General features: G+C 41.2%; 1 protein-coding gene across 2 annotated transcripts in view; it reads left to right on the top strand.

Annotated features, from left to right (window-relative positions):
- The first annotated feature begins 750 nt into the window (after nt 1-750).
- Nucleotides 751-14,133, top strand: part of rnf152 (ring finger protein 152) — a 56,671-nt gene continuing 43,288 nt past the window's right edge. The window contains exons 1-2 of one of the 2 annotated variants that reach the window (XM_031728544.2): nt 751-1,113; nt 13,670-13,765. The gene's annotated coding sequence lies outside the window, so the exon portion shown is untranslated. The remainder of the gene's footprint in view (nt 1,114-13,669; nt 13,766-14,133) is intronic. The other variant, XM_031728542.2, reaches the window with a different exon arrangement.

The raw sequence follows: 14,133 nt of genomic DNA, 5'->3' as shown, positions 1-14,133 counted from the left end.
GCCTGGTTAGAGCCTTGGGCTCTTTGTCTCTTCACCCTCTTATGAATGGTTTGGAGTAGACTGATGCTTGGAGTAACTGCTGCCCTAGGGGCTGGGCTGTAACAGTGTTTAGGTGGGTGGTAGATCCATAGTTTCTAGTTTAATGTCAGCCACTACAGCTGGCAGTGTTTTTATAGTTGAGGTTCACTGGCTTATGACATTTCACAGCCGCCCTTATATGGCGTGACAACGACCCGAGCTTCCTTGTTGTTGGAGGAGGGCGCCTGCTGGAGCTATACATGGAAATGGCATGCAAGTGAGAACAGCCTCTAAGAAGAAATGGATATAGGAGGAGATTTAGCTTGAAATTAATGACTGCGTGAATGGGTTATACTGGCCAGGCACTTAAAATGTAAAATGGAGGCTACTTAAAAACTAGGACAACCATGTTAAAGGAACTGGGGTAACCACGGGCGTTGTTAGGATTAAAAAAGAGGCACAAATGTGACTGGACTTGGATGGGAGACCAGAGGTGAAACTGGGTCAAACATCGTCGGCTTTTGTGTATCTAGGGTTCGGATTAATTAATATAATAAGGCATGAAAGGAGCTGGGGGTGGTTGCGTGGGGTGTAGACATGCCCCAGCTTTTCTGAATGGCACTTGTCAAAAAGGACAGACTGTACCCCTCCTCCTCCGGGCATCTGTTCCCACTTTAAAACCGTACATGCCTTTTGCAGAGCAGTTAGAGCCCCAGAGGAGCTCGGGAGTGCAGCAGGACTCGCATCACATCGCAGCGCAGCCTGTTTTACTCCGATACCTGCAGCCTGTGATGTATTTATTTATACACATTATTTTGTCTTCCCCCTGACAGTGAGAGGGCGTATCCGCTTTGAGAGGGAGGCTGAGCGAGTACAGCGTGAGTGCAAAGAGTGGGAGGGCTGGTTGGAAACACGGGATGAAAACAGTGGAGAGCCACGCCGCCCACTAAACAAGCCGAAGCGCGTACCAACAATTTCGCAACCATCTCTTCTTCTTCTGCTGCTGCTGCTGGTGCCCTGCTTAAATGTACAGAGGAGCGGTGGAGAGCAGACATCCGCTGTCATACATCAGGCAGACAGAGGAACTAACAAAAGGTAAGCGCCGTGTCTCTCTTCCTCTTATCTCTTAAAATGGTGATTTGGTGAGTGAAGCCTGGTCTAAGGCGTTCGAAACACGGAAGAAACAAGTTATTATGAGGGAGAGGATTGCTTTGTTTTGTCGTGCAAAGGTAGGAGCAGCATCTTCGTTGTTTGGCTTTGTCTGCTCACTTTTGCGTGCGCATTGTGCTCGGTGATTCGCGCAACACGGAATGCATGATAGTGACTTTATTTAGGAAAATGAGTATTTTAGCAGTGTGCACTTTTGCAAATGCACCAGAAGTTCTTGTACGAGCGGATTTATCTTCCTCTTTGTTTGTTTATTGCACTTCCTTTGTGTTATCAGGATCCCTGCGCCTTCATCAAACTGCCCTTACCAGTATGCACTTTGGTAATTGGGTCTGCTCAGCTTTATCTGCCCGCTGTGTTTACTGAGACTGTGAGCATTCATGTTTAAACGCTGATGTCCTCAAACACTGCCTGAATTTTATTCTGTAAATGGTTTTTAATAACCTACAATAAGTGAAGCGCCCCAGCTGTGCCACAGGCCATCCGTGTTGTGCTTTACGCAGCGCTAGTTGCGCCTTTTCAGCAAGAAGACACAGGGTCATTTCATGAAACTGTGCACGCTGATTACCACTAATCTAAATGCAAACTTTGATCAGTCTTCATCTTCTCTATGAAATTGTCATTTATTTATTTATTTATTTATTTTTCCAGCTGCCGGGATGTTTGCGCTCCTACCTAATTCTGGGCTTTAGCTTAATTATCTTGAACTGTTATCACAGTTTTATTTCCCTGTTGCGCAAATAATTAAACTTTTACTGCTTTATAACCTGTCTCCCCCTCCTTTTTAAAAAAAATAAATAAATAAAATAAAATACACGCAGTTCAGTGTAATCAGTGTGTCAGACACTTTCTGCAGGCGACAGTCTGTCAGCTCTTCCAAATGTGAGAATTTGGCTGCTAAATTTAATTATTTGAAAAATACCAAGAAGTTTGAACACCATAGTAAGGCAGTGAAGGATCCATTTCAAAGGGCCACGGGGCTGACAGTGAACTGTGGCCTTTTATATAAAGTTAGATTAAAAAAAGATGTGAAAAGAACCTGCATTGTCTAATAACCAACAGGGTGTGACTCCTCTGGTTTCAAATCCATTATTGAAATCTATGGGAAAACAGCCACGGGGCTCTTGAGCCTGACTAACCACTTTCCTTTATGCGATTTACGTATTATTTAATATGATATGATGATTATTTTGTAATTCTTGGTCCCAAATTAGAGTAAAAAAGGAGAAGAACAGAGGGCATGCTTAAGAAGAGGGTTACTTTGACATTGACAGGTCAGTGAGCGTACTGTTCCTTGTCCTGCACTCCTCAATCTGGTTTCAAATTGCTATGATGAATGCAAAAAAGCTTTGAAAACATGACTCAACAAACCAGTGCTCCAGGTTTGTTTGCAGTGTTGCGTACTATTCTTATCACTATTAGCTTGTGACACGTCAGTTGGTTGAGTTAGCACACTTTTAAATCAGTCTTATGTTTGCAAGCTAGCATTAGATTTATCAGATGGTTGAGTTAGCTCACTCCAAACAAGTTACATATTAGTTACTTTACTAGCAAGTTGCTAACCTAATGGTCAATGGTCAATGGTAACTTTATTGTCCCTAACGGGAAACTGATTTGCAGTATGTCCGTACAAACAAACAAACAAACAGACAACCAACACATCACATACACTCACCAAAGTTAGCCACTTGAACTAGCTTTCTCTTAGAAGATCAGATATTAGCACTTAAACGTTAGCTTTGTCAGTGGTTTGCTATACAGGGCATATATATTTGTTTTATTAGCTACTAGGCCATGTGTTAGCTAATTTTAGGTTGTTGAGTTAGCTAATGCTAACTCGATTAAATATTAATGAACTAACAGTAGTTTTGGTAATTTATTGAGTTGGTTCACATTTAGTAGATAACAGCTAGCATTAATTCACAGGTGTCAAACTCCAGGCCTCGAGGGCCGGTGTCCTGCAGGTTTTAGGTGTGTCCTTGATCCAACACAGTTGATTTAAATGGCTAAATAACCTCAACATCTCTTGAAGTTCTCCAGAGGCCTGGTAATGAACTAATCATTTGATTCAGGTGTGTTGACCCAGGGTGATATCTAAAACCTGCAGGACGCTGGCCCTCGAGGCCTGGAGTTTGACACCCCTGTATTAATTGATTCAGTTAAGCACATTTTTACCTGGCAGTTTCTACATAACAAATAGTTTGAGTGGTTTAATTTTGTGTGTAAAAGTTCTCTTAATTCAGGCTTAATAAACAGCTGGTGCAGCTAGGTCCAGGGCCGTTTGCCTGGTTATACCTGCCAAACTGGCAGGATTTAATGTTAATGACATTAATTGAAATGAATTAACAGTGTTTATCAAATGCAGTTTAAATGAATAGGGTTCGGCATTGGTGACTCATCAGGAGATGTTGCAGAAATAAGTGCAAACAAGTAGACATGGTAGAGAAAAAACAGACTATCAGACTGAGTGCAGCAGGAGAAATGTTTAACCTTAAGAGTTCATTCAGTGCAGTCATCCTGCTACAACCTTACACTTATATTATTAAAAGACAAAATATCTCCCCAAGTTACAGTTTACATCCATTGGCTCAAACTAGCTTAGGTAGGTTTATATTCCTGCAGTTTTGTTTCTTCTTTGTCAACACCATCTAATTAGAAGTTTATCCTCCAAACAAAAGCCACATGTATTCATAAGTTGCTTGTTTACTGGGAAGAGTTGTGGTAACCCGTCAACCTGCCTGAATAGAAAGTTTGGCAGTGAGAGTCAAAACAAATCTGATTGTACTCTGTACTTGAAATGTGATGGATTTGACAAGCTTGGTCAAACAAACCAAACAAAAACAACCCCCCAAAAATGTACATGTTCTGCTCTCACAGATTTGGGCTTGCAGTAATTTAAAAGCTGCTGAGGTATTTCACAGAGACATTGCGGTCTTTGTTTTAGGCAAAGTGAAAAAGAACAAAAGTCTGGAGCTGCAATTTTAGTGTATCACTTAATTCGAGGAACCAGACGTGCAAAATTTTATAGTGCTTTGTATGTGAGAAATAAACACAAAGTGAAAATCTCATAAATCTTAGGAAGTAATGCAAATGGAATGGGATCTCTGTAGTAAATACAATGTTTTGGGTTTTTTCTTTTTCTCTCCTCTGGATATGTGGTCATACTAGGTGATCAAAAGTATATGGACAGGTTTTACGTATGCTAGTTTGGACTAAAGGGAAGCCTTAAAGATGACATGTTCTGCTCATTTACAGTTGTGCATTTTCATCCTTGTTTCTCACAGAGTGGCTTTTCACATACACAGTTGAAATTAATCTATATTTGTCTTCCTCTGGTCCTTGTCGCAGCCCCCTTTTAAGCCAACTTTCTTTTTAGTAACAAAACACAGCGATTTTAACAGACTTTCAAGGGAACAGTGTAACATCTCTGCCCCACATTTCCATGCAGTCCTTGTTAGAAGTCCAGATTATGCAGAGGTGCAGACTTCAGCACCAGTGCAACTAAATCTCTGGGGGAATATGTCGCCTTATATCACCAACACTTACCAATATTTACTTGGCTTCATCCAGCAGCTGCCTGCCTTCTGCGAGCAGTCAGAGGGAATGAAGGTAAACACTGCCTTTAAGCTTGCTGAGGCAAGGATCCTTAGAAACATGCACAGCTTTCAGACTGTCCTCTGGAGAACCTAACTCGTCCTGGCATCTTATTCCAGCTGCTTGTCTCTTTCTCTGCTCTTGGGTAGACGTTTGATATTTAACATCATAAAATGTTGCACGTTCATTCAGTGTCAGCTGAAACGGGGAGATTATTTTCAACGCTGCAGGTTAAGGTTTTTGTAACTCCTTGCTGGTACTGCGTTTTTGCCTTCAGAATTCTTTACGGCATTCTGTTCTTTGGTCTTTTGCTATGATTGGACTGATGTTGATAAATCTATGCTCACTGAAATCTATGCTTTCAGTGAGCAAAGATTTACCAATGCTCACTTGAAGATTCCTCACAAGTTTTGATCCATATTTGATACAATAGCATCACACAGTTGCTACACATTCATGGTGTGAGATTCTCAATCCACCACATCCCAAAGATGCTCTTTTGGATTGAGGTCTGGTGACCGTGGAGGTCACTGGAGGTCATGAGAAGGTCATCATACAGTGAAATCATTATCATGTCATGATGCTCAGCTTGTGCGGAGTCCAGAGTGTGTGAGAAAATATCCTCCATGATCAGGCTGAACCACTCATACAAGGAAGGATGGATCCATGTTTTCATGTCGTTTATATGAAATTGTGATCCTACTGTCTGAATGTCAGAGCAGAAATCAAGACTCATCACACCAGGCAATGCTTTTTTTTCAATCTTTTGTTCTCCAACCTTAGTGAACTTGTGTTAAAGGCAGCCTCAGATTCTTCTTAGCTGACAGGAGTAGTCTTCTGCTGCTTTAGCCCATCGGCTTCAAGGTTTGAGGTGCACTCAGAGATGCTCTTCTGCAGACTGTTGCTATAATGAGGTGCTATTTGAGTTACCATTGCTTTCTATTATGTTCAGAGCTCCAGCATGAGTAAGGTATTTTCATCCAATGAACTGTCACTCACTGGATAATTTCTCTTTTTTCAAATCGGTCTCTGTAAACTCTAGAGATGGTTTTGTGTGAACATCCCTGTGCATCAGCAGACTCTGAAAAACTCTGACCAAGAACCATGCAACATTCAAAGTCACATATATCAGTTTTCTTCCCCATTCTGCTGCTCAATTTGCTCTTCGACAGGTCATTTTGACCATGCTTAAATGCATTGAATTGCTGCCATGTGATTGCTTGATTAAACATTTGCATTAACAAACAGTGCATTCACAAAAATTCAACGAATTGCCTACCTATCGTACCATGAGCAAAGACGTGAGCATAACAACTGATCTTTGATCCTGTATAGCTCACAGGTACCATGCAGCCTTGCCTTCTCGTGTAAATTTTAACACGCATAAATCACGAACTGACTTTTCTGCACCTATACTGATTGGTGAGCCAGAGTTAGAGTTTGCAAAGATCCTTTAGTTTGACACATTTGAGTTGGTTAAATATGACAGGTAGGTCTACATTGATGCATTTGATATATCAACCTGATGCTAATGCAATATTAATAAACATCCTCCATCACCAGATATTTCCCCCCCTTGTTTCTGTTAGCTCTCTGGGGATCTTCAGTCCAGCTCTCTGTGTTCCCTCCATTCATCATTTCTCTCTTTTTTTCTCTTTCCATTTTCCAAAAGCGCACTTCCGCTGTCTCCTCCATTAATTTCTCCTCTCCCAGGACGTTGGCAGGTCCGCTTCCACCTTTCCCTCTGCTTCATTTGCATCTTGGCTCCACACGGCTGCCCAAGTGTTTTCTGGGAGTCAGGTGGCTAATTGGTTCCCATCTGTTGGGAGAAGGCGGCCTTTACGGGATGGTGGGTAATTTGTGTCAGGAGTTTTACCATATTGATTGAGTTCTTTCCTTTTGTTTCCTTTATGCTGCCTGAGCTCTGTGTTGAGTTGCCTGTTTTCTGCTGCTCTGCTTTTCATAGAAGTGAAGACTGTTCTCCCGCAAGCTTTATTTTCACTTGTTTCTGAGGAGAAGTACATCAAGGCTTGTGCTTCATTTTTTGGCTGCTTCTGTGTGTTAATAGTTTCACAATCCTTATCTGCAGCGTGAGTTTCTCTCCGTGTAAAGATAACGTTGAGAGGAGGAAGTGGTTGGATCTAGCATGGGCCCAGCAAACCAAAACAGGAAGTGGCAGGAAACACTGAAACGCTTGTTGAGACACACGCGAGAGCCATGAAAAGGACGTTTTGTTTACTTCGGAGCTACCTGAAGTTGGGGACATAATTTCACACAGCAGCCCAGGAGACTGCTGGCTCTCTTCCATACAGCACTTTACTGCAGCTGTTTAACATTCAGTATTAACAGAGACGACCGTGTTTAGCCTCAGGGGGCTGCAAAGAACCAGCATGGTGAGGGGGGAGGGCGGGGGGAGGGGTGGCGGTGTCTGGGCCGAGTTGTGATTTGCCAGCGATGAGCCAGTGTGGGCGAGCGACAGACTGACTGCAGTGTTAAGTTGGAGCGTTGCAGATTCTGTGATAACTTACCAAATGATGGGGTGCCTGGCAAGGACGAGATGCTCTCTGGTTGTGCCCCAAAGCTGTTGATTTGGTGGATGCATGACTATTGGCATATTCTCCCTCACTGTCATCGCCTCCCGGCTGTCTTAACTTTACTAACTTTGCATTTGATATGTATTTTTAGTTTTCACTCAAAGGATTTATTGCAGACAAGATGCAACATCTGGGCCACTTGATGCTGTGTTCGTAAGAATATCAAGCATGTGTGTTGTATTCTCTCTTTTGAAGTGTTTTTATTGCAATTATGTAACCAGTAGTATAGTTTGCTGTGTGGTACAGGTAGTCTGCAAACTCCAGGCCTCAACAAAAAAAAAAAAAAAAAAAAAAAAAGCAGTCATTATGTAAGTGTAAAAAACTGTAGTTCCTTTAGTGGCCACTTGAGTCAATCCCAGTAGACTCCCATTTATATGAAAGTGGTTAAAGCTTAAAAATTAATGTGATTGATGCTTTGATTTAGGGCATGGGCAGCTGTAGCCGACCAGTGTGTTTGGCTGATGGAGCGTTTTTAAGAGTTGTAATATAATTTTCTGATAACTGCTATGACTCACTGTGAGGTAAAGAACATCCAGTAAGTTTGTGGTTCAGTTTTAGTGAATTTCTAGTATTTTATTTATATCATACTAAGCTGTGTCTCAGTGTGTTACAACTATAAGTTTATAAATGCAGGTTGGCTGTGTTTGCTGATAACTCGGCACTCCTCTTGTCCAAATATGGGCACTTCTAGCTTCCAAAAACCCAAATAGCAGCAGCCATGATGCAAACATTTAAGTACAACAAACAAAGTTTGCTGAGTAACTGGTTTCCTGTTCAGTATTTTGGAGTCATATGACTGCTAACCACATGATGTTGACTAACTTTAAGTTCCCAAACTATAATAAATATGACGTGTCTGGGAAGTATTGACAGGTGTCCCAATCTGGTAGATAAAAAAAAAAAAAAAAAAAAAAGAGACGGCAAACTGAAAAATGCCACCAGCTACAGGTTGAGACGGCAGTCAGTTTGTATTCTTCTGATACAAACTGACTGCCCCTTCCTTCCTTCCCCCCTCGTGAACATGTGTGCATCACATCCTGTCTCTGTAAACCTGCTTAATTTTACCATCTCCATTAACAATCTAAACATAAAGCGTGAAGTTTTATGACATTTTATGAAAATTACAAAGGCACAATGATGAAATCTGTGTTTTACCCCCTGAATGTGAGTTTCCATTGGAAAGTGTGAGTTGCTATTGTTGTATAAAGACCTTTTTTACACTGCACATTCTGCGTCTTCATGTTATTAATGTAATGACTGAAAAAGCATTTGTATGTTTGTGTTATTATTAAAAAAATTTGCACCAGATTAAGTGTTTTCAGGAGACATTTGCAGAACAAGTGGAGGGAAATAAACCCCCGCTGCAAATTAGCTTCATTTAATGTGGATTTGAGTACCAAACAAGCGTTTAGGGAGAACTTTAAGGTTATAGAAAGATTTTGAGAGCCCACTCATTAAATATTCCTTGCTTAAATACCTTTTAACTGTCTGTTTTAATGAACCTAATTTGCAACAAAACAAACATTTGTGCCAGGTAATTTTCTTTTAGTCTCTTAGCTGATTGCTTTAAACGTGTTTAGCACCTTTTTTATGATTTTTTTTTTTTTAATTTATTTTTTTATTCTCTGACAGAAAAATTAAAACATTTCCTCATTCATTTCTTATTTTGAAGTGTTCCTTTTGAGATTTCAGCAGTACTTTATGATCTACATTATCTTCATACAATGATAAAATATTAGATTACTGTATGTTTTCATCTCCTGCCGTTACCTCTGACTGTTCAGGATGAGCTCTCAATCACTCTGCATCTGTGCATTTCTACTCATAATGTTCATCACTCCATCCCCTCAGAGAGAGCCGCCGGTGATGAATCAATTTCAAGCTCTTTTTGAGAGCTTCCCGACACTCGGTGGGGTGCCGGTGTTGACCTTGTGTAATGAGGGAAGGTTTCCATATCTGCAAGTTATCAAAAAAAAGTGAATAGCATGAGGAGATGGTGAATGGTGCACTGCTTGGGTAAATTTAATTTGCCATAAAAGAAAAAGGAAAGAGGAGAGAAATGATGAGGTGGCGCGTGGCAGTAGAGGGAAGATGAGAGAAGTAAGTGACATTGTTAGAGCGCCACAAATTGAGACGCTTTCAGAGAATTGCACACATCAGTATGTTTTAATGCCGTTATCGTTTTTACTTTCCTGATATCAAGGATTTGATTGCTTGCACCAGGCTTGTGAGCTGATACCGCCGTGTTTCTCCTTCCCGCGGCCTGACAGTCGATTTGTTTAGCTGCTGTAATCTAAAATGACTTGCATGCATGCATAGAGACTCGTCCATCCATCCTTAATGACACCATTTAATGCTTTTTTTTTTTCCCTTTGGAGGAATGCTGTGTACCTGTGGCCATGGATTCCTGAAAAGGATCCAATTTGATTCAATCACACTCTGTCCCGGTGTTCCTGTTGTTTGGTGGGTGTCTCTGCCAATGATGGATGCAGTTATTTCCATTCGTGGGATGCATTGTAAACGGTGACGAATGGCGAAGACTAATGCATCATCTGTTGTCAAGGAGAATCATTTACCTTGCCTTCACAATCCATTAAGCCGATGAGAAGAAGAAAAATTGGATGTGCAACTGTGGTTTCTCTCTGACACAGACAGAAGATGGACTGAACGGGATCTGTGGATTCTGCAGTTTGTACGTAATGGACGTGCCATTGTGAACGTTAAGTTCAGTGTATGAAATGCACTTTGACGGCTGACGGTTCTTTACATCTAGTCTTGGCTGAAAATTGGCTCCAAAACAAATGTTGTGCTGACGTTACCTCACCATCTGATCAGCTCAAATGTTGTGTAGACTTCCATCTTGGACTCCAGCAAAGAAAAATATGTGTACAAAGTATCTGATATCACATAGTAAAAAAACAAAGACAAAATCTCGCTTGTTGAGATTTGAGCCTGTGAAAATCTGAGCTGGAGACCACAACTTATGCTATTGTTCCTGTTGGTAAGGTGAAGAGTGTGACAGGTACAATACTGTGCAAAAATCTTAACCTGGACTTTGGCTGCTTTTTCACGTATTGTCAGTCCAGGCTTTGTATCTGTACATTTTTCTGATGATGTTTCTTTTTAAAACAACATTGAATTCTTTGAACAAAGTCCTTTCATTCGCTTCCGCTTATCCTTTTTCCGGGTCGTGGGGGATGCTGGAGCCTATCCCAGCTGTCTTAGGGAAGAGGCAGGGTGCACCCTGCACAGGTCGCCAGTTGTCGCTAAAACATAGACAGACAACCATTCGCACTCACACCTATGGGCAATTTAGTGTTTCCAATTAACCTATTCCGACTAACTGGATGTCTTTGGACTCCCCGGAGAGAACCCACGCAAACACGGGGAGAACATGCAAACGCCACACAGAAAGAACTGAACTCAGGACCTTCTTACTGTGGTCTCCCACAGTGATTTAGCCACAGTGTCAGGCAGTAAGTGAGTAAAATATTCATGTCTGATGCCCTTTCTCTGTTTACCCAGGTAGCGAGCTAGTGAGCGTTTGAGATGCTTATTCGAGGAATTATGCAACGAATGCTTCATTTATATATAATGTGGGTGGCGGTGCATGTCACAAACTTTGGTAGTTGGGGTTGCTAATCAGCTGAGTGACAGTCAAGCTGGGGTTCTTCTCACTGATTTGACAGAGGGGTCTGGCCCAGATGACCTATTACCTACTGATTATTTGGTTATAATGCAATCAACTGCTGGCATTCATGTTGCAGATTAGCAGAGATATGTCACCTATGCCTTAACAGGCCTGAGCTGTAGTAAAACCCAAACCATGTCAAAGTCTTTAGGTTTAAATGTTGAGATGTTGTGATTATAGTAAATGCACTTTAAATAGACACTATTAGGGATACTTCCAAAAAGGATTCTTTGCATAATAATCAGAAATACAAGGGCTGATTCAAAATATGGCCTGTAATTCTGAACACAAGCTTCAGTTATTTTTAGGTCAACAGTGTCATTTTAGTGAAAACCATATAAAAAAGATGGATGTAACTTCAGATTCTTAAAAATTGAAGATAATACATACAGGTGGGCCTCAACACTGCATTCTTCCTAATGACCAGCAGGGGGCGACTCCCCTGGTTCCAAAAAGAGGTCTATAGTAATACAACTCTTCAGTCTTGCAGTTTGATCAACTCAGCAAATATTTACTAGTTTTCCTCAGTTTCTTAGTCAAAAGATATTGATGGAGGCAGTTTCAGGCTTCACAGCGAAACTTTGCCTGCTAACAGTGACATCACCATGTGTGATGTCACTACATCCATCTTTTATGTATAGCATATGTATTCCAGTCCTCCTGAAACTTTTCCATGGGTCCCTGTTGCAACACACCTGAATACAATTAGTAGGTCATTAGCAACACTCTATAGAACTTGACTGCATGCTGAGGTGGCAATTCAGCCATTTGATTCATGTTACAGCAGCTCATGAGTGAATGAACATGGTGCAATAAAAGTAGTTTTGGAAGTACATTTTTCCAAACACTTAGATTTACTTAAATTTACTTGAGTAGGGTTAGGGGTTGGCACTTCAGCATGGAGTCAAGTTCTGTACTCTTGCTAATGACCTATTAATTTTATTCAGCTGTGTTGCAACAAGGACACATGGAAAAGTTTCAGGACACCAGCCCTCGAGGACTGGAGTTTGAGACCCCTGATGTACAGTATGTGGTCTCACACAAGATTTAAGGCCAGTACACATAATATTAAACCACACAGTATTTTTCTGCACTTCTTTTCATATTATTGACGTACATACCAGCATGTACCGCTGTTGAATTTTATTCAAACTAGATGTCATCCATTTCAAAGTAACAGCAGCAAAAAATGCAGAACTTTTTTTTGTTGTTGTCGTCTTCTCCTTTTTGCTCTTTTGCATTTAAATGCAAAGTATCCACATGTTCTCTGCAGAGCAGTCATTGTAATGCTAAAAAAAAGCTAAGGGGTAACAACATGATACCATCTCAAGAGTTGAACTGATGTCAGTAAGGTGTTAATAAATGCGTAATTAAGTTTTTAAGTGTGCAAAGCTCACTTTGCGGTGGTAATTGTTAATTGACTGAATTGAGGAGCTTTAATATAACAAGGGTGTGTTGCACGATTTGTGAAATGATCCAGATATGATTGACGAGCTGGACTGTAAATGGCCGATTTACGGTGAAAGGCGCATGTCCTAAATGCTGGGATTTGCATGATGAGATGGCATCGGCTGGCGTCGGGGTTGGGATTTCAGTGTCTGAGGCAGACATTGGAGGATTGATGGATGTTTTGTATTGGAGATGGATGAGGCTGTGAAGCATTGTTGAGCTGTGAAAAATCTGGAGCGCACAACTCTCCACTGTGCAGCGAGTGATGTATCGACAGAGCTGGCATGGCGCCCCTGGGAGTTGTTCATTGGGCAGTTCAGGCGACGTGACTCTACACCTCACCTTTTGACCTTTTAATGAACTGCAACCAAAGGACTCGCGAGTTTATGCCCTGCTCGGCTCAGGTGTAACCATTGCTTGTCATGTGACCTGTTTTTCATTTTTATTTAAAGCTTGACAGATTTTAACCATCCGTTCTCCGGTTGGGCTGAAGCCTCGGCTTGCTCGTCACGCAGCCGTGTGCTCAGCATCAGCTAGACACCTGACCCACTTTTCTTTTATTCCAACATCTGGGGCCGTCTGCCTCGATTTGACGCCTCGCACATGCCTTCATTATTCATTACGGGGATGTGACACAATCTGTGACAGCTGCTCTTCATGAAAGCATCATGAGAGAAGAAATATAAACAGCAGCAGCATATGGTGCCTTAAATGATGTTACAGATGCTCTAAAAAGATAAACCCACTGTTTGTTTATTATTTATTTTTTCTCTATATCCTTATCTCTTTGCACACACATCTTATTTGACCGGGGGACTGAATTAGAAAGCCATAACAGAAGCTAAAAATTAGGCTTCTGTAGTTGTTCTCTGTATTTTTTTTTTTTTTATATTCTGTGCCAGGTTCTGGCAAACTGAGGCCTGGGAGGTGAGTTGTTAATGTTGTTGTTATCCTGGGAGGGGGAGGTCTTTGTTAAAATGTGCTTTATTTTTTTTCAGGGTGACCTCTCCTTTTGAACCTGGTGGAGCTTTTTGGGGGACGTTCTGTGGAAATGGCTGCATGCTGTTTTGTGTCTGTAGGGTAGAGGAGTCACACCGCACTCCTGCCGTGATTGAGTTTTTATTTTTTTTTCCTCTTCTTTCTTTTTTGTACGTAGGACAAAACCCCAAAAGGCATACAGCTTGATGGTGCAAAGAGAGGAGGAAGAGAAGATCAGTGATAACGGAAAGTTTAGAAGAAGGGCACATAAAAGGTAGATGAGCAGCAGGGGAGTGCATTTGATTTTTAATTATGCTTGAGGCATAGCTCCAAGTCCATCAGCCCAACTCTTTGGTCCTGGGTTACATAGCTTTGAACCATTCCTTGTTACTAGGATACCTGGTACCATATTTTGGAAGTTACTTCAAAGTTAATGCTATGGTGACGAGCCTGCAGAGTAATAACCCTCTGTATCTGTGAAGCTGAGAAAATATTCATAATAAACCTACAAAATATTTGACTTTAATAACCAGGTTTGAATTTAGTAAAATAAAAATGTCTCGAGAGCTGTGATGAAGATCAGTAGGATGGTCCGTAACAAAGGATAAGACTGATGCTGATAAACTGTGACTTCATGTGACA

This window comes from Oreochromis aureus, linkage group 9, assembly GCF_013358895.1.
Source record: "Oreochromis aureus strain Israel breed Guangdong linkage group 9, ZZ_aureus, whole genome shotgun sequence".
Taxonomy (NCBI): domain Eukaryota; kingdom Metazoa; phylum Chordata; class Actinopteri; order Cichliformes; family Cichlidae; genus Oreochromis; species Oreochromis aureus.
This window is presented reverse-complemented; position numbering and strand designations above follow the sequence as displayed.